The following is a 20295-nucleotide window of genomic DNA, read 5'->3' as shown; positions in this document are numbered from 1 at the left end:
TATTATATTAGGTCAATGATCAAATTATTAAGATCATATTGTCTGGAATGGTTTTTGTTCATGGTCCGTGTAACACTTAACAATTTAAATTTCTAAAATGATTTTGAGTTTTAGAATATTAATATATCAATTCAAATTTCTAAATTTGAAAAACTCAAATTGATTTGGTAAATTGAAATTTAATATCTTAGTTGAAAAATCTAAATTTTCAAATTTCCAAAAAGGTTTTAGGATTTTAATATTTTAGATTTTTACCTTAAATATTCAAAATTCAAATTTCCAAAAGCAAATTTTGTATTCTAAACTTTTGAGTTTTTAATCGACCGTTTCTTTAGGAAGTTTACGCTCAACAATCTAAATTTAATAACATTTTTCGTCTTTTGATTATTTAAAATTTACTGCCAATTTTCAAACGTTTTAGATTTTTAGAAATTTAGAATTTTGATTCAAACACTCAATTTTTAAATAACCGAAACACTTTTTACAGTTTGAGTTTTTAGAAGCTTACTTCAAATATCCAAAATATCAAATTCCAAACCTGGTTTAAATTTTAAAACTAAACCAAAAACTCTTTTGGTTAAGCTTTTAGATAGTTAGAATATTGAACTAATATTCAAAATTCAAATTGAGATTGAAATATGATATTTTGGATATTAAAAGTAAAAATCTAAAAGTCAAAGTGTTTTGGTTATTTTAAATTTGAATGTTTGAATCAAAATACCAAATTTAAAAAAAAAAAAACCAAAACGTTTTGAAAGTTGAAGCAAATTTTGAATAATTAAAAGACGAAAAATGTTACTGAACGTTAGATTGTTAAGCGTAAACTTTTTGAACATTCGGTGGAATAAAAAGTCAAACGTTTAAAATATAAAAATCGTTTTTGGAAATTTGAATTTTGAACATTTAAGGTAAAAATCTAAAATATTAATATTCTAAAAACTTTTTAGAAATTTGAAAAGTTGGGTTTTTGAACTAAAATATTAAATTTCAATATACCAAATCAGTGAGCGTTTTTTAAAATTTGATATTTGAACTAATATATTAATATTCTAAAACTCAAAATCATTTTAGAAATTTGAATTGTTAAGTGTTATACGGACCGTTCATATTTTTTAATTTCTTTATTTCAAAGCATTCAATCATTTGAAATAATGCACGAGCTTTAACACAAATTAAAGTTAACCTTTACATTGTAATTGATATTGCAAGAAATAAAATATTTTGACAAAATTAAAAAAATGAATATTTAGTCTGAATTTTCTCTGCACTACCACATTTTGACTTTTGTTCCTGTTATATTTTCTAAAAATAATTTAAAATAAAATTTAAAATTGATATTGATTTAAAACTTAGTTATCTTATCCATTTAGAAAATGGGATCCGGGTTAGAATAGGTCCTCAGTACCCCTTGCTTGTCGTAAAAGGCGACTAAATGGGGCGGTCCTTCGGATGAGACCGTATAAACCGAGGCCCCGTGTCACAGCAGGTGTGGCACGATAAAGATCCCTCCCTGCTCAAAGGCCGTAAGTGCCGAGCATAGGCCAAAATTTGCAGCCCTTCACCGGCAATGGTGACGTCTCCATATCAGTGAAATATTCTGGAGAGGGACGTTAAACAGTATACAATCAATCAATCATTTAGAAAATGGTTTTTGATTTAATATATTTTACTTTACAAAATTTTCTTTCTGCCTTCTAAAACCTGAGTAAACGTCATCCCTAAAGAATTTTATTATCCGAGCACGTTTGTTCGAAAATGTTGATCGGATACCGTTAGTGATGTTATAAATTTTTACTGTGTTTTTATTTGTGGTTGAATTTTGTTAACTGAAACACTGACATATATGTGGATGAAAGGTAGTAGTCACGTCAACATTTTCTTTCCGTTTATTACCAGGGATATCTCTAATCATTGGAAATCCCGAAATTTTCACCGAGATAATAGTGTTTGACTATATTTACCTGACTGGCATGATGTTTCACTGATGAGAATGAAGAATGAATTGCAGTGGCAAACTCTAGTGTAAATATTGCATACAGAGTTTGAAAACCAGCAATCTATGTTACTGGAACAAGTGCTCAACACGATTGGCTGGTGTAAGGAGCTAGAAGCATACTTCTGTGACGTTTCCACCTGAAGAACATTTAAAATAAAGATATATTGGTGTTAGCTTTCTTCAATCCATTTCCATAAAATAGGCATTTTTTTTTAATTCTTGAAAGTATGTGTTCAATTGTATGAGATACATGTACACTAAATACTACATAAATTGGCGTCAGAAGCATATTGAAAGTGTGGGGGCTAAGTGGAAGAGTGGAAAAAAAATTTCCAACAAAGAAAAAAGCTTGACAAGCAAAAAAGAAGGCGGAGAGAGAATTGTTTTCTTTACCCAAACACGAAAATTCTATTTCGTGGGTTGGGGATAAGGATCAAAATTCTTTCAGTATCAATTTTCTTTTTCCAAAAGTCTACCACTTAACATTTTCGTGACCTAAACTGTATCGTGTCTGTTGAAAGGTTGAAAGGGGGGAACCTACGCTCCAATGTTCATGTCCTACGTTATTATTATCTTTGCAAAGAAAGTATCTAAGCCCCCCCCTCCCCATCCACCCCGGTTCCGACGCCTAGTACTGTACAAGAGTATCGTTTTAAAAGTTCTTAAAATATGAAAACTGATTTGGTTCTCGAAAATAACTTTGGTAAAAGATTACCCTTATTCTACACACAATTGCAAGTGCTCATATTTATGTCGTAAACCCTGACTTTACAAGGTGGAGGTAAATGCAAAATCTAAAAATTTTGCATTTATACCTCTCCCTATTAATGAATTCAATATTTACAACATTATATATAGTCTTCGAAGACCAAATCTTACAGCAAAATATCGGAAATCTGTTGGTCTCTAACTGTGATCCAATATTAGCCAACATGTTTTTATATTTCTATGAAGCAGATTTTAATCAAAAGATTTCTACATGAGATGAAGAAAAAAGTGCCATAGGCATTCAGTTTAATTGACGACGTATTTAAGGAATAACTGTCTTATTTTTCGATTTCATGATGTAATAAATCGATTGGCTTGCGTGATAATTTGCATAAACGCCGCAGGCGCAAGCCAATCGATTGATCATTGGCATGAAATTGAAAAATCTGACAGTTATTCCTTATATTTACATGCTTTTGATTCCGCTAATCCACGTGCTCCAAGCCCTGCTTTATTCTAGGTAGTTGTCCCGCCCTGCACGTGATTTTTTTTTAACCGCGCCTATTGATGAACAAATGCATTGATGGGGAAATAAATTACATTAACTATTTGTAATTTTATCTCGGACAAAGACATTGTAAATATTATATATTAATAATAGTTTACTTATAACATTCACAAGTGGACTTGTTATCCCATCAATTCGAAATAAAAAACACAATCAGTGTCACATTTTGTTCAATACATGTATTTAGATATTTTACTGACTACGAGTGAGAACTAATATCAAAAGTACATGTTACCTTTGTATGACCATCGTCAACTGTCTTCATTTATTTATTTTTGCTTTAATTACGTATATTGTCTCCTATATCATTCGATACAGTAGTCAAAGGATTGCACTAAGTGTTTTGTAGCAGAGTTGTAAAAGAGGAAATGAAAATATTTTATCAATTGGTCTATGTTTACACGCTTATCTTGCTTTGTATCAACATTGATCGGTGAATGACCGTTTAAAAATGAGGATACATTGTGAAGTCCTAAAAAAATATTAATCAATCATCTACTAAATAGGCAACAATTGTCACTCAAAGTCTAAAAATATTCTTGAAAGACGTAGGTCTTCCAAACCTCTGCATATATATGATCAATTAGAAAATTCGGTTATATGTTGAACTATGAAAAAAAAATAAGTTATGTAACTTTCACGTATTCGATTTTTTCACTAATATTCAAGTAATGATTAAGAAATAAGGAAAGAATGAGAAATGAGTCACAAATGTACATTTATTTATGCGCCCTAATACTAGCTTACGAAGCTTTTTATAAATTAACAGTACTTTTTTTTCTAAAAACAAACTTTCTATGACACTAAAGAGATTATGATGGGGACTGTTTACATCAATAAAAATAATAATAAAAAAATCAATGGATATAATTTCACAGAGAGAGAGAGATTTTAATATAATACTTACCCCGAAAAATACAACAAAAATAGAAAGTAGAGAACACATTGTTCATTTTGTTTTGTGACTCCACATCGCATGCAATCTTATTTATGTTTTCAATATTTCCTGCTATGCCAGTAATTCACCCTAATTTGCTGTCTTTTCTCACATGGTTTCATTGAACATTAATTACCATCAATATTCTACATTTAGCCTTTTTACGAGGGTTTTCCCGTAAAATCGTAGATGAAGCGTTTTTCTCAGAAAATAATGAGCGCTCTTATCTGAAATTTTTAGCAAAATTTGTTTATTTATATTTTTTTTAAAATATAGAATATATAGACAAAAAGAATAATAAATAAAAATAAAATAAAAATGGTATTATGCTTGAATATGCACAGGGTTCGGTCTTACAACGGACGAAAAAAAGGGGTTTGATTAGATATTAATTAACGAATATATTAGTATTATATCGAAATAAAGTTTTAAATAGAGAAAGTTAAAATAAAAATATCCTTATTTTAATCCACTATCTATGGTGTCGTCTGTTTGAAAATTTCAGGGCATTGGGTTAAGTTTTGAAAGTTTCCCGAGCATTCGAAAAGGGAAAGTGGTAAACTCGACACACCAAAAATTGTGACATTTGATGACGTTATTGCGCACCGGAGAGCACTGAAGACAAATAAATATTACTAGATCTTTTGTAAACAATTGAAGTGGTAGTTTGTTTGTCGAAATTTTTTTTGATCGAGTCTCCAAATAGAATTAAACATAAGAACAAATAGCTTTGATAGAGCTAAAAACTTCGTCAGTTTAGTCCGTCGATATAAGATTAATTAGTTGAATGATAGTAATTGTTCTGTCCATAACGTATTAATAAATCTTCAGAAGTTCCCTTGTGTGTGCGATATTGGTTCCTCGACTATTAACGAAAGAAAAGAGGGAAACTCAGGTACATGTATGTACATCAGTGGAATTCCTAAATTTAATCACCGGCAATGATAAACGTTATAGTAGATAGGTAGTGTAGTCAGTCAGAAGTCTATAATAATTACTACAATATGCTTGGATAACTATATTATTTAATTCGGTTTTTATGACTAAATATATTTTTCTTTGTAGATAACCGACTGAAAGCTGAATGTTGGGGACAACATTTATCGCAGCACGGGAAGAAATGTTACCATTGGTCAATATTGGTACCAATCTTTTGCTAATGGAAAACTGCACCGCCAACATTTACCAGTGGAAGAATTGTGAACGTACCTTTTTATGCATTGGGGGAATCTTTGTACTTGCAACTCTGGTGAGAAGTGTTATTTTATAGTATTTCTAGACAGACTTTCAGAAGATATCTTTTGTAGTGAGCAGTGATTTTATAACTCTAGAAATTGAGAATATGACTTATTGAGTAAGGAATCCTATAACGATCGGGTCCATATACTACTGTAAATTCGTTATTGTTCGCGAGTAATCATTATCGCGATATGGCTCTTTAACGTCAGATTGCGGGAATAATTATTCGCAAATGAACGGTAGATCAAGAGAATTTACACGGATTTTAGCTCCTGCATATATTATGATGGAATAATGATACATCATTGATACAAACCTACTTTATCATCGTTATCAAAATCAACGTTTACACCTGTGATATCAGCTTATGTATGAGAAGCTTCCTCGATGTAAAAGTTGATCGTACTAGTAAATAACTTGCGACTACTTTTTTAGTGCTAGATCCATTATGACGTCATAATCAATTTCAACTTTCTTTTTCCCGTAATTTACGGCTTTAGCAGAATTATGTAGAAAATAGAGTATTTTCATAACATTCAATTTGAAATCATATGAAAAGTAAACTTGATACCTATATTAAATTTGATAGTCATTTAAAGAAGAGGCCATGAACATACTAATTACCGTTTTCTGAGAGACTGTAGGCAATCTGGATACATTTCCTTTGTCGAATATGAGAAAAACTCCCATATTCATGACTGGTTGTCTTAATTGTTCATTGAAAATGACAGTTTAAAATACAGTTTTTCATCTTGTTAACCTACAAATAATGCCCCGAAACACCTTATTTGACAAAGCTAAAGTTGTAAAGCATCAATAAAGGAATTTATTTCTCAAGTTTGAAAAATCTATAGGCACCTTTCATTTACTATATCTTGACCTTAAGTAGACATAAAGTTGCTATACAAAGCACCACATGCAAATGATGTCGGAATATTGCTATAAATAACAGACGTTGACTAAAAGCTGAAGACAGTTCGTTTGTTTTGCAATCTAGTTGTCAGTGTGCGTTTGCCGTCTTTTAATTTGTCTGTTAAACATCTAAATATGAAATGATTGGCAGAAACTGTGGTGTCACCATATCTATACATATTTTAAAAAAATATGTTTTTCCTCTTTACTAATGTTTACAGTGTCTTATTTCCTCGTTTTCGGGGTAGGGTACCTGGTTTCCTAATTGCCGATGCAAAAGCCAGTCCGATGTGAACGGGAGTCAATTTTGATGTAACACAACAGCGTATCAGAGATTAAATTTGGCAACTCTGAGGGACACATCTTTTGATGTCTTTTAAGAAAAATTTGAACATATATATCTTAACATTTTTTGTTGAAATCCAGGAGAAAAATCCAACCATAAAGTCATCGTGAAAGTTTTGAAAATTAGGAATTGTTTGTTAATTTATCTCGATTCTACATGTATTTGTGAAAGGTACGCTATTTGAACAAGAGCCTGAATTTGTAATAATAATTGAGTCAATATTAAAGATACTTTCCAGGACTGTCAGCAAATAAACATTTCATATTTTCTAATTGCAAAAATCTACTTTTGGCCATGTCGTTAGGACATATAATGATTGTCTGTTTTCTGTCCTTCCATCTCTCTGTCTTCTGTCAATCTTTTCGTCAAACTTTCCGTTTTGCTTAGTTTCAACAACATGATATAGGATATTTTCATTCAATTCCTTATGCTGATACATGTATGTATTCATGATAGGTTTCCAGATGCATCCATAAATATTTTACCTCGGTTTTCCCTATATTATTGACCCCAAATTTCCCACATTTGCATATAGCTCAGTTTCAAATATTCCTTACCTAAGCTTACGTTTCGATATGTTATTTGCATGGTGAGGATTAACTGTAAACTTATTATACGAGGGATGATCAAAAAGGTCGCGAACTATCTCTATATTTAAAAAACTACAATCCAGATCAGAATGAATTTGGCACAAGTAGAGTCATACACATGTTCTATAAATAGCGCATGAAATGTAATGATTTTCTCCATAATTATGACGTCAAAATATGGAAATGACGTCAATATGTAGGCGACTCGTGACGAAAAATGGCTTTCAAAGTCTTACTCGCGCAACGAACGGCTGTAATGTTTTATGTATAACTTGGGAATTCCTTTGAAGTATCTTACAATAATTTGTACAAGGTTAATGAAGACAATAGAGTTCCAAGACGTTTAATCAAAAATTGGATTAGCTGTTAAAGTGAAGGGAGGGAGATGGTAAAAATGACGTTTGTTTTGTACCTAGCGAAGGCAAGCAGGGGAAAGAGACGTGTCCTTTGTTGGACAATTTGTTATGAAAGATCGCGAAGTTACAGCTAGAAAAATAGTTGTATGTCTTAACAATGATATCATTATTAAATCCCTAAAACATCGTTTACTTTAGACTTTAAACAAATTAAAAATGATAAAAGGAAGGTCCAATACTATACATTCATATCGGACAAACGATATTCTTAAGACAGAGAATTAGGGTTGTGATGGTTACCATGCTTTTTCTGGGCAAGAATATTCTTAGCTAGCTGCAGATCTGTAGCTCTCCGAAAAAAATATATTGATAGACCGGAGAGCTACAGTGCCACCCATTGAAAAAAACTGTATATTTATTGCGCACAAAAAAGTGCGCTCGGTTCTTAATTAATTCTTCCAAATTCCTACCTCAATTGCAAAAAGGGGAAGATTTTAAACATTACTTACTCCTCTATCAAGTACTCTCGTAGTTGACATCTGAACGAAGCATATTGGACCGAATTATCTTTGAAACCAAAATGGCAGTATATATAAGCGAAATGTTCTATGATTACAATATCAGGGTCAGGAGGACTATTAACAACAATTATGAGGAATGTTTGGTCGTGGAAACAGCGAAAGAATATGTGCGGAACACACGGTTAGTAATGTTTTGAGATCACAGTTTAAAAACATGGAGAAATAAATCGAGAACCGAGCGCACTTTTTGTGCGCAATAAATACACAGTTTTTTCAATGGGTGGCACTGTAGCTCTCCGGTCTATCAATATATTTTTTTTCGGAGAGCTACAGATCTGCAGCTAATTCTTATCCAAACATCGTATTTCCGAGATTCGGTCATTTCTGACATATGGACGGTTCTTGTTATAAAAGAAATTAATTGCATGGTAAGAAATATAGGTCTCGGGAAACTATTTTATCGTCTATGAACAGAATTTTTCAGAGCATGTCACGTGACCGCCTGGATCACGTGATTCGCGCATGAGCAGAACGATGACAGATTTGCATTAAAGTCAGAGGGGGCTTCTTTAAAAAATAATGAATACCGAAACCTAATTCTATTTGTGTTAGGGAAGTTATTCAATTTGTTCGCGAACTTTTTGATCACCCCTCGTATTTGGCTGTGTATTCCATTTAGCACCTTTCGTGTTTAGCAGCGTCCGCTAAGTAAAGTACATCGCTAAAAGTCTAAAGTATGCGTATTTATAATATAAGATGACCGTCAAACAAAAGCCGGGCTTGCATTTTTAGAGAAGCTTGTATTTTTCATAAACATGTCAGCATCACAGAAAATAACTAAACAGATAACTTTTCTGCTCATATCCCGATTTTTTTTAATTCAAACAAACATCATAAACGGATATTTTTCATATTTACGTAGGATAAATTGTTATTTTCATGTTCAACGCTGTGGAATTGAAAAATGAGGATGCTGAAAACAGTTGTAAAGAGTGCTATATCTGTCATGTCACAATTTTCTACGATGATTGGCGTAAATTTTAAGATGTGTAAACTTAGATGTTTAATATCGATGATAAACGTATCAACGGATGAAATTGCACAAAATCAAATATTGATCCTCTGTACATGTAGGCTTATAACAATATGCTTGCTGACAGTTCCATGGTCCAAAAGGAAATCATTGAACTCTCAAAGATGACAGCGTTGCAGAAAATTATTTTCAATATCATGACGTTAAAATATGACGTCGACTTAACCGCTTGATTTCTCGATAACGTCACAATGCACTTCGATTGACGGTCATCATTTATTAAGTTACTTTCAGAAGGCGCTGAATCAAATCTACACCACTTGTTGCACAATAAATTTCTGCAAAATACATCGTACACGTCAAACAATATACATTTAAAATATCAACTGTGTCCAGTTTTAGTTTTACTTGTCAGAGATCAGGAGATCTTAGCAGTCATTCTACAAAAACATGACTAATTAAGATTTTTCTATGTCGCTAACAAATAGACCGTTCTTATACCTCGACTTTAAATTTTATGATCGATTTCAACCGTAAGTCTCAACATTCACACATGGTTTTGTAAATATTTACCTATATATATTCAGTTAAAGTTTCCATAAGAAAATAATGTAATGTTGAAAAACGAATTCAAATGCAAATCTTCATGTCGCTTCATTTATTTACAATTTCAAGATGGAATTCTCAGCCGAAAAAGAGTCCCAAACAGATTGTGATTAATGTTTAAAAAAGTTCTTTTATCATATATGAAATAAGATCAAATCACTTCTCGCAAAGAGATGCATGGATCTTCTTTCATGCGAAATCATTTTATGTCGCTAATATCAATCAACTTCCGTAACCATTTTTTTTAGTTTCATGATTAGAATGCAGATTTCAAAAAGAACTGAAACTTATCTGAATGTAACCACGGAACCTTATATCTTTGAGTCTAGTAGCGAGTCAGCTATTTTAGACGATTATATTTTTGAAATAACAAAACGAATAACAGAAAAACTTAGAAAAATTTAACTTCCGTAACGGTATTTCAGGAAAGTTTTTGCATTCAAGGTATACGAATTTTTATTATTTTAGAGCAAAATGCTGCATACTTTTGTTTAATATCCAAAAACAAGCTTTTATTTTAACTATCGCCGAGAATTTTAATTCTTACTGCTGGGGAATTAACTTCCGATACTTTAACTTCCGTAACTACATGTATATTTTTACCGAAATTTTAATTTAATTTCAGATTCATGCGAAACTTAATGAATATTATTTTTAGCATTCTATACTTAACACCAGAAACAAAAAAAATGATCAAATTCAGCGTTATTTAAAAATAATAAGGCTTGTTCAAGCATTAACTTCCGTAACCCTACCTTAAAATCAGTGTAAAAATCGTTGTAAAAATTTAACGATGTCAGATTTGCGGACACTTTCTTTTTTTAAAGTTTACTAATATGTCTTTATAAGAATTATGATGTTCGTTTTGTTTTTGAGACAACAATTTTTTTATGTTTTATATCTTGAATTTGTTCATTTATCGTAGAATGACTGTTAGTTGATAATAAGGTGTTCGTCATCTTTCTGTCTATCAGTTTGTCTAGTTGTCTGGATGTCTGTCTCTCTGTCTGTCTGTAAACATGTTTTTAAGTGCTACTTTATTTAGATTTTTGGCCTTATCTTAATATAACTTGGAACATACATGTTAGTACACTGCATGGACAATGATACAGAAATCTGGGCTTTATTTTCAATGAAGGGTAATGACACTGTTACTCAAATTAGACATTTCTTTGAAATAGTTTTAGTAAAACAGTACTATCTTACAGTTTTGGTTTACTTGGCATATAAGCAGACATCACGAAGAGACATAATTCATTTTATCAGTGTTTCTTTTTGAATTAAAATTTGATAATAATATTGCAATGCTTTCAAAAAAAAAAATAATTATTTTGAAATGCTTTCAAAATGCTACTTCCCAAACAGTTTTTAATCTGATTTAAATTTAACTTGATATATCGTTAGTCTAAACTAAAAAACATAATTAATTTTGAAAAATTAGATATGTCTGTCAAATACATTAAAAATCTTCTTTTCTTAAAGTTTTGGTGTGATTTTAATATAAAGTAGACACAAGAAGACTACACTAATATCCATAAATCATTTTAACATTTCGAATAATAGTGTTGATTTAGTATTAAAATTAAAAATGTCTATGATATACTTTTAAAATGCTACTACTCCTACAGTTTTGGTCTGATTTTCATAGAACTTGTCAAGCAATGTCACTTCACAAGCAAGTAGATATACATTATTCTTGTTGTTTTTTATCTTGATCAGCGTTGTTACAATGGCTAATGAAATAGATTTTTTTTGTATTTTTCTCTAAAGGTTACTCATTCTATTGTTTTACTCTGATTGCAATAAACCTTGTCAAAAAAGTTTATTATTTGGAATTGCAAAGATTCATGTTAATGTGGCCTTACTAATGAAGCCTGTGCGGAACATTTATTTCCTACGGACATATTTTTAGTTTAACAAGTTATAAAAAAGTCTCACCCGGAACAATGTGATTTTGTGAAAACAGGATATATATGCTTATTTTTGACTTTGGTAGAATGATCACGCCGTGACGATCTGTCTCGTCTCTATACACTTTGATAGTCAGCAGGAAAATATTCTGGATGATATCTCCGTTAGACATATCAATGTCAGTTACATTTACTGTCTCAGCTTTGACACTAACATATATAGGTGGATTTGGTACTACATTATATAAATCAACAAAGCATAGCTTAACTGAATTTTAACCTTTAAAATGTTTTTATTAATAATCAAGTAACTGTGTAGTACTAATTATGCCCCTTTTTGTAAATTTTAATTAAATGCAGAGGTTTTATAAACTTTCATACAATTCATTTACAGTGGCGTCTCCATATGAGTGAAAATCATCAAAAGGGACGTTAAACAACATACAATCAATCAATCATTTACAGTGTACTTGTCATAATGATACTTCGTAATATATGGCAAGATGCCTCCAAATAAATCATTCGAAGCACATCTATGTATAAAAAAAATCGAAGACAAATATTTGCGTTACTAAACTAAATCTTACAATTTTGTATAGATTTTATACAGTGCATGATGTAAACAAAAGTTACACATTAAGCCAATTTAGGAACAACACTAAATTTCAATAGAAATTTGAAGACGGGAACATGTCGAAATGGCAAAAAAGTGAAGAGACAAATATTTTGTTTCTGAATACAAGTTTTTTTTTTATATTTATCATAATTGTCGGTGTAGTGAAAAATAACTCAATTTGGAATTTTTAAACATAAAGTATTTTTGATGAGCAAACATATCATTTCAAATCAGTTTCGATACTCGTGAATATTCTTGATGAGGAAACAATTCATTTTAAATCAATGTCATACTTATGAATAAAGCATCTAGAAAGCAGCAACGTAATTTGTACAAGTTTCTTTATGCCCTCCATTTATCTTATGTTAGCCAAATGCCTGTACTGTAAAGAATGTGTGAAAACCAGTTCCCTGTTGGTCCTGCAGCTTTGTTAATTTTTACCTCCTTAAAACACTAAAAGACATACTTTGATGAATATTGTCATTTATCAGTGACGAAGATAACTAATTACAAATACACTACATGTACCTTAACTACTAGGGAGACCCCCGGATAAACGTACAGAGAAATATTGAGCACCATATATCACACAGGCAGCGGGATCTCCCTAAAGTCTAAGCAAGACATGATTATCATTGATGAATGTACATTTAGACGATGGGAGATCACCAGGTAATATAATTATATACAACAATGGCAGGGGGATCTCCCTGTGATATGAAAAATCAAAATTAAAAATTAGGGTGGCATATACAAAAGTTTTGCCGTGGCATATAAAAAACCTCTTCAAAACAATGTAAAATTTAAGGTGGCATTAACAAAAAGTTTTTCACAAATTTGAGGTATATAATGACAAGATAATGGTGGCCTATATGATTTAAATGTAAATAAATGATCAACTTAAGGATACATACCACAAACAAATTTTCTTATCTTCCGCATAAAAGAGTTACACTTCATTTTTTCCAGAATTCGCAGTGTTTGGTTCTAATTTTATAAAACCGGAAATGGTAGTTATTGTAAACATGTACCATGTGCACAGAACAAAGTCAGGGAAATTTACTAGCAAGTCCAAATATAAGCGTTTAAGAAAGGTGTTTAAAGGGGGGGGGGGGGAGAAGAAGCAAGGTATCAATATAATTAAAGTTGACGAAAATGATAATATTTGTTCGGACAATGTTCGTGCAGACATTAGAGGAGACAACTCTTTCCTGACCTGGTTCAATTAGTTTCATTTTTCTGTGTAAATGTTTTTTTCTCGTTTTATTAGTGTCGAAAGGGTACCTAATTCCTTGTTTATTCAACAGTAATACTACTGTAAAGACTCCATAAAAATATTAACATATTTTATGATTGTTTGTAATCTTTTTACATCAATTTTTAATCATTTTTTGGATATTGATTACATTTGAAAGAGAATAAGAAAAACATATTTGTCTTCAATAAGATATTTGATCCAGGATAATGATCTGCATACCTTTATAAAAACAAGTTGTTCATAAAGATGGCAGAAAATAAATTCGAAACTTTTTTCTAAAAAAATATTGATTTAGAAACATATAGTTTTCCAACTTTCCCCCAAATTTTGGTGAATTGTCCAATCATAAAGTTGTTAGATGGTCGAATATTTCTTCTTTAGTGAGAAAGGCTCCAGAATACATAAAGATAATTCACTTTTTTGGGAAAAGTTTGTGTTATTTATCCTTAAAAGGGGCATACACCAACTATCTTGTACATGCAGATACAACACAATTATAAAAAATGCTTAATGTAATGAGGTGGGTATGATGGGGATGGCGGAGGGTTTATTTTCACACAAACAATCCCTCTGTTTCCATGAAAGCGTCCTTCATATACTAGGGTAAAACAAAAGTGACTTCCACGTGATCACAGTCCTGCAATTTCATTAATTAATGATGAGGTATAAGGAAGTTTCTTTGAATAAGTCTCTCATCAGAATACAATTTAGGATATAATACGGTAATTCCTATAATTTATACTGCAATGAAAGGGTGTAATTACAAAATTTAACACCTTATTTTACTGGAGGTTTAAAAAATTGTGGTGGTCATGAAATTTTTCTGGACCTGATAATGCGTAAACTTAAGATTAAAAGTACAATACTCAGTCCTTAGTATTTTTTTCGCAGCCATAAAGAAAATAAATGCTTATATTATCTTCCCTTCAGATTGCCAAAACAACCTTCTACCTTAGATAAAGGCTGCTGACTTAAGGAATCACTGTCAAATCTGTTAGGGCATCAACGATACTAGTAATTCGAAACGTGGACAATTTGCATAACGGGCGTACTCAACAAACTAGATAGTGATTCCTTGTATTTCCATTTCACAGTGAAATGGAATTGTAAATTTAGATTTTAAAAAAAGTTATTTGATAGATTTAAATTACACAAGGCCTCCCATGTCAATTTCAATAAAGTCCCCACCCACTGAAGTCAATCACAAAGACAGCCACGAAATATACATGCATTACTTGGCCAGACACAAAGACAGCCGCACGAAATATCCTTTCATGTATCACTAGGTCAGACACAAAGACAGGCGCACGAAATATACATGCATTACTTGGCCAGACACAAAGACAGCCGCACGAAATATCCTTTCATGTATCACTAGGTCAGACACAAAGACAGGCGCACGAAATATACATGCATTACTAGTCCAGACACAAAGACAGCCGCAGGAGATTTACATGCATATTATGCCTTCTTAGCTCTGTTCGCTTGGCGAAATTTACATTCTGGTAGAATGATCAAGAAATCAACTCCCCTAATTACAAACTAAAACATACATACCTTGAATGCCAATACTTTTTGACATTCACCTTGAAGTTTGACACTCTTTAAAAACCTCCTTGGTTATAGCTTTGTAATAGTTGGAGCTTGGGCTTTCAGCTTTCAGAATTGTATTCCATTACCCTAGATAGAAAATTATTTATGTATTCTTATGCTTATAGGCAAGCTCACCGCAGCTTGTTTTTGCTAATTTTGTATAAGTCAAATAAAACACTTTCATAGAGATGAATAATGTCATTTATTAAAATGACGGTATAAATGTGAACAATTTAACAAACAAGAAGGGGATCAGGTTCACAAGCTTTGATTAGCAGTTACGTAAAATATGATAATGTCTGATCCAAAAAACTGACTAGAAAAAAAGTATCTGTAAGACAAGACACTCAAAACATAATATGAAAAAGTTAGCAAAAAGATGGCACATCAAAACAAAATAGGCCAAAGATAGTAGTAAAACAAAATACATAAAAACAGTATAAACAAATCGAGTTAGAACTAATCAAATATATGATTTTACATGACACATTAATACCCATTTTTAGGGGTAGGAATGCAGGGGTGGAGGAGGGTCTTCAAAATAGACGTGCCTAATGTTAGCGTGGTCAGCATGCGGGTTATCAAAATACAATTGAATGACTCGCTGAGCTGACCACATGACCTTACATCTTCTATTACATGTAATCCATCAAACAAGGCGTGGATCTAAGAATTTTCACAATTCACCAAAATTAATGCTACCGGAAACCTCCAAATAGGTTATTGCATTCAATACATAAATACAATTATTATTCTAAAAGTTGTTGTTTTATGTATTCTTATGCTTATAGGCAAGCTCACCGCAGCTTTTTTTGCTAACTTTGTATAAGTCAAATGAAACACTTTCATAGAGATGAATAATGTCATTTATTAAAATGACGGTATAAATGTGAACAATTTAACAAACAAGAAGGGGATCAGGTTCACAAGCTTTGATAAGCAGTTACGTAAAATATGATAATGTCTGATCCCCAAAAACTGACTAGAAAAAAGTATCTATAAGACAAGACACTCAAAACATAATATGAAAAAGTTAGCAAAAAGATGGCACATCAAAACAAAATTACCCAAAAGATGTGACATGCAAGTCACATCCATGTTAGAAGTGGCATGCAGATCACACCCATGCCATCCAAGGTGGAAAATTATGATTTCAATTAGCCCTTAAAAAAGATAAAACGCGTGAAATGCTCTGAATTTTTGTTTCATTAAATTGCAGGATTTATCTCTCCTTAGTTAGAAAAAAACTCCTTAGCATCAGTAAGTTTTCCTAACCCACTTTTTAGCATTAACATTTACTAGTATTTTTTTTACTCTTATGATAATTTTTGACGCCCAAAGTCTTATAAAGAAATAATTAATTAAATGCATAAAATATACTACTATTTTTCTTGCAAAATACAAACATTTAAAGAAACTACGTTTTACTGAATATACTCAAGCAAAAAATGTAGTGTGTACTCAAGATTGTTTTTTTAACACCTTTAATGAATAATCACACACGCAATAATTGGTTCATTGAAATTTAGATGATTGATTGGATGTTTATCATATACAATGATACTTGTCAGTTGACATTACACAGTGGTTTCATTAATTTTTAGAAGTATTAATTTTCGTGGATCTTGTATATGTATGTGATTCATTTGTATAGACAATACTTTTGTCCATTTGTCCACGAAATTACGTATCCTCGAAAACGAAATCAACGAAAATTGAAGCCAACGAAAATTAATGAAACCACAGTATAGAAATGTGAAAAAGAGGGGAATGAATTAGCAGGTTAAAGTATTTATATAATATAATTATGGTGACAAAATACATTGGTATTCAAATAATTGAAACCTAGATTTCTTTAAGGCAAAAAATGAAAGGGATAAGCACATGAAAATGCAATTTGATGTAAAATTTTATGTGTATAATATTTCATGTTCATTTGCCTTCTACCATGCAATGTATTCAAATAACTCATGTACCTTGTGTGATTAAATTTTATCTATAAAATCCAATTATATAGTTTGATCTATTGATATTTTTAAAGAAGCACATTTTCTGCTGACAAATATTTCAAAAGTGAAAACTTTTTAACATTTCTTTTTTAAGAAACAAGACTTGATAAGACTATTGGTAATTCATGCGTCTACAGATCACACAATCCATATAAGACTACACCAGGTTATGGCTTATAATAATCCTTACATTATACTACAACAATCTAAGGATCGTAACAATATTCACATGATAATTTAAACACATATGAGACCTCACAAGTCTTTGAATCAAACAACTTATATGAGATTATATCTGTCTATAAATCATTCAATTCACTTGAGAATATACCAATGGATAACAAAGCTGTATGAGACTATACAAAGTCTAAGAATTTATTCACAAGAGGCTCTCTCTCTCTCTCTCTCTCTCTCTCTCTCTCTCTCTCTCTCTCTCTCTCTCTCTCTCTCTCTCTCTCTCTCTCTCTCTCTCTCTCTCTCTATATATATATATATATATATAGATCAGGGCAGAGACGGTACCTGTCACATTTTTCTATCCAAAACTTGTCATGGGTTAAGTCTTCTATCAAATATCTTTGCTCTAAGGGATTGAAACTTTTGAACCTATATCTGAGAAATCGTTCAGATTTTTATATATTAGTTTACTGTTTTGGGGTTTAAGTGGATATGATTTTTTTTTTTTAGGAAATACTGTTACTGTGATCGACATATTAAACTGTACAACAAGTCGAATTCAATCTTTTCCGCTTCATCTCTAGTTTTGAAATTGTCATTTTCTCAAACTAACATTGTTATTTTTGAGATATCTGATTTTTTACGAAATGCCGTTGGTGTGCCATATATCAATATGAGACAAGAATTACTACAGTAAACAGACACGCGTTTTTTTCAACAAAATAAGAAAGTGTATACAAGTAATAAAAGAATTGTATAGGCCTACTAACAATCTTCCCCATATGTTTTTAAACACATACTTCACACACCTTTCAAGTTTCTCCTTTAAAACAGTATATATTTAAATTACCAGGTAGTAAGTAGGGTAAAGTTAGGAGCTTGATAGTGTAGTTGTGGGGACACGGTATTTTATCTTTTTATGTATGTTCATGATTTTCAGAATTTAGTTTTGCTAGGGAAGGGTAGTTTTTAAAATAATTTCCTGCTTAAAAAATACAAACTTTTAGTACACTGTAAAAGTTCAATATCCAGATGACGACGACGAAAACCCAAGATCTTCTTAAATACAAAAATGATACAAACAAAGATAGTATTGTTACAACCTTGTCAGTCACTTAATTCGAATTTTGACATGTGCATTTTTTTTTCATGTTACAGGTTGCATAAATGATACTTATTATTTATGAAGAACAAACGCCATTTAAATGTTATTAGTATGACATAACATAAAAAGGTAAACAAAAGTGGGAAAGATGGATTTCTCTCGTGGAGTGCCGAGACATATATGACGGTATTATTTTCTCATTCATGTTTCAAATGTCTTTAATTTCACACTTTCTTAAATTAAATTTGTGAAATTATTATATAAAAATATCATATTGTCGCACCTGGTCACTGAAAATAAATGTTTAAAAATGACAAATTTTAAAATTACAGTACGTGGCTGAGAGTGACACAGACATACTAAATGACTTGAAAAATTTTCTTAGTAGGTACTGAGTAACATGGATGCATGTCACTGAATACACTTAATTCGAATTATAAAATCATTTATAATACCAACTAATAGTATTACAAATGATTTAAAGTACCACAAAGACATCATTTCAAAGATTTTCAAAAGTAACACTAAGTGCTTACATATTGCCAAGACTAAGTATTTTATTTATAAAATTTTAATGTTTTTAAAATTATAATACTATGCTGGGTCAGCTCTTCTAAAGTTGGTTGGCACAATGACGTACAAGTTAAATATGCTTAAACAATTTTTATTCATTTTATAGCGGTTAAGATATTCTTTCTTTTGATTAATTTTTCACGCTAGGCTCTGAATTTCTTCTTAAATATAAAAAATCTCCACCTTCCGGGTTCCTGACCAGTGTATATCTCAAAACATTTAACAATATGAGCTGCAACTTTGATGTCGGAATTTTTTGTTGCAAAATTGTAAATAACTATTTCAATTACAGAAAAAATAACGTTAATAAACTTCTGTTGTTCATATTTGCAATGGAAGAAATATTTATAAGCTTCGATGAAATCCAAATTATTTTATTGTCCTCTTGTACAATAATGATTTCTTATATGAAACTGTATATTGGATAATATATAGAAGTCTTTCCTTTGTTTCATTTTAGTCTATAATTAAACATAAAGGTTTAAGTTACTTACAAATTACTCAGTTTCAATTCAATTTCTTTATTGCAAAAGACATACGTCTTATAGCATTAATACAATATATAAAAAAGGAAATAATCGAAAATGGACGGTCAGTCCTTGTAAATCCATAATAATAATAACACATTCTAACAGCAAAATAAAATTTTGAAAAATGCAGGTCATATTGCTTTTAAGACAAAAACCTAGTTACTGGAATAATGCCCGATTTTTTTCATTATCGGCAAGAAAAATTGAAAGAAAAAATATATTCTTCGTAATTGAAAAAAAAAAATTGCATGTAAGAGAGGATTTTCAATATTTGGTTTTATATATTCTCAGTTCAAACTTTTTGTAAGACTATATAATATTTATATAAAGCTTTATAGAAACTTTAATTTGCAAAAATGCAAATTTAAATAAAAGAAGATATATAATTTAAAGATTTATGATAAATATCTTTTAATGTAAATTACCATAAGCTAATAATTTTTATCGTAAGAAAATACATGATTTTAGGAAAATGTAAACTTTTTAAAAATAAAAATGATGTATTTCCTTTGATTTTTTTGAAAGGGACCTTTAACCATTGATTCAATTTTATCCTAATGAAGTCAAAGTATTAGTATGGATGCAAGGATGTTTTTCTCGGTAATAAATATTCAAATTCTTTTCAACACGTTAGAGTTTTAAATATTTTGATGTACATTTACAGATATGTCAATCCTTAATCCTTTTTTAAATTTTATATTAGGTAGAACAT

The sequence above is a fragment of the Saccostrea cucullata genome, unplaced genomic scaffold (assembly GCF_032062105.1).
Source record: "Saccostrea cucullata isolate Sc308-1 unplaced genomic scaffold, CSIRO_AGI_Scuc_v1 ctg6577, whole genome shotgun sequence".
NCBI classification, from domain to species: domain Eukaryota; kingdom Metazoa; phylum Mollusca; class Bivalvia; order Ostreida; family Ostreidae; genus Saccostrea; species Saccostrea cuccullata.
This window is presented reverse-complemented; position numbering follows the sequence as displayed.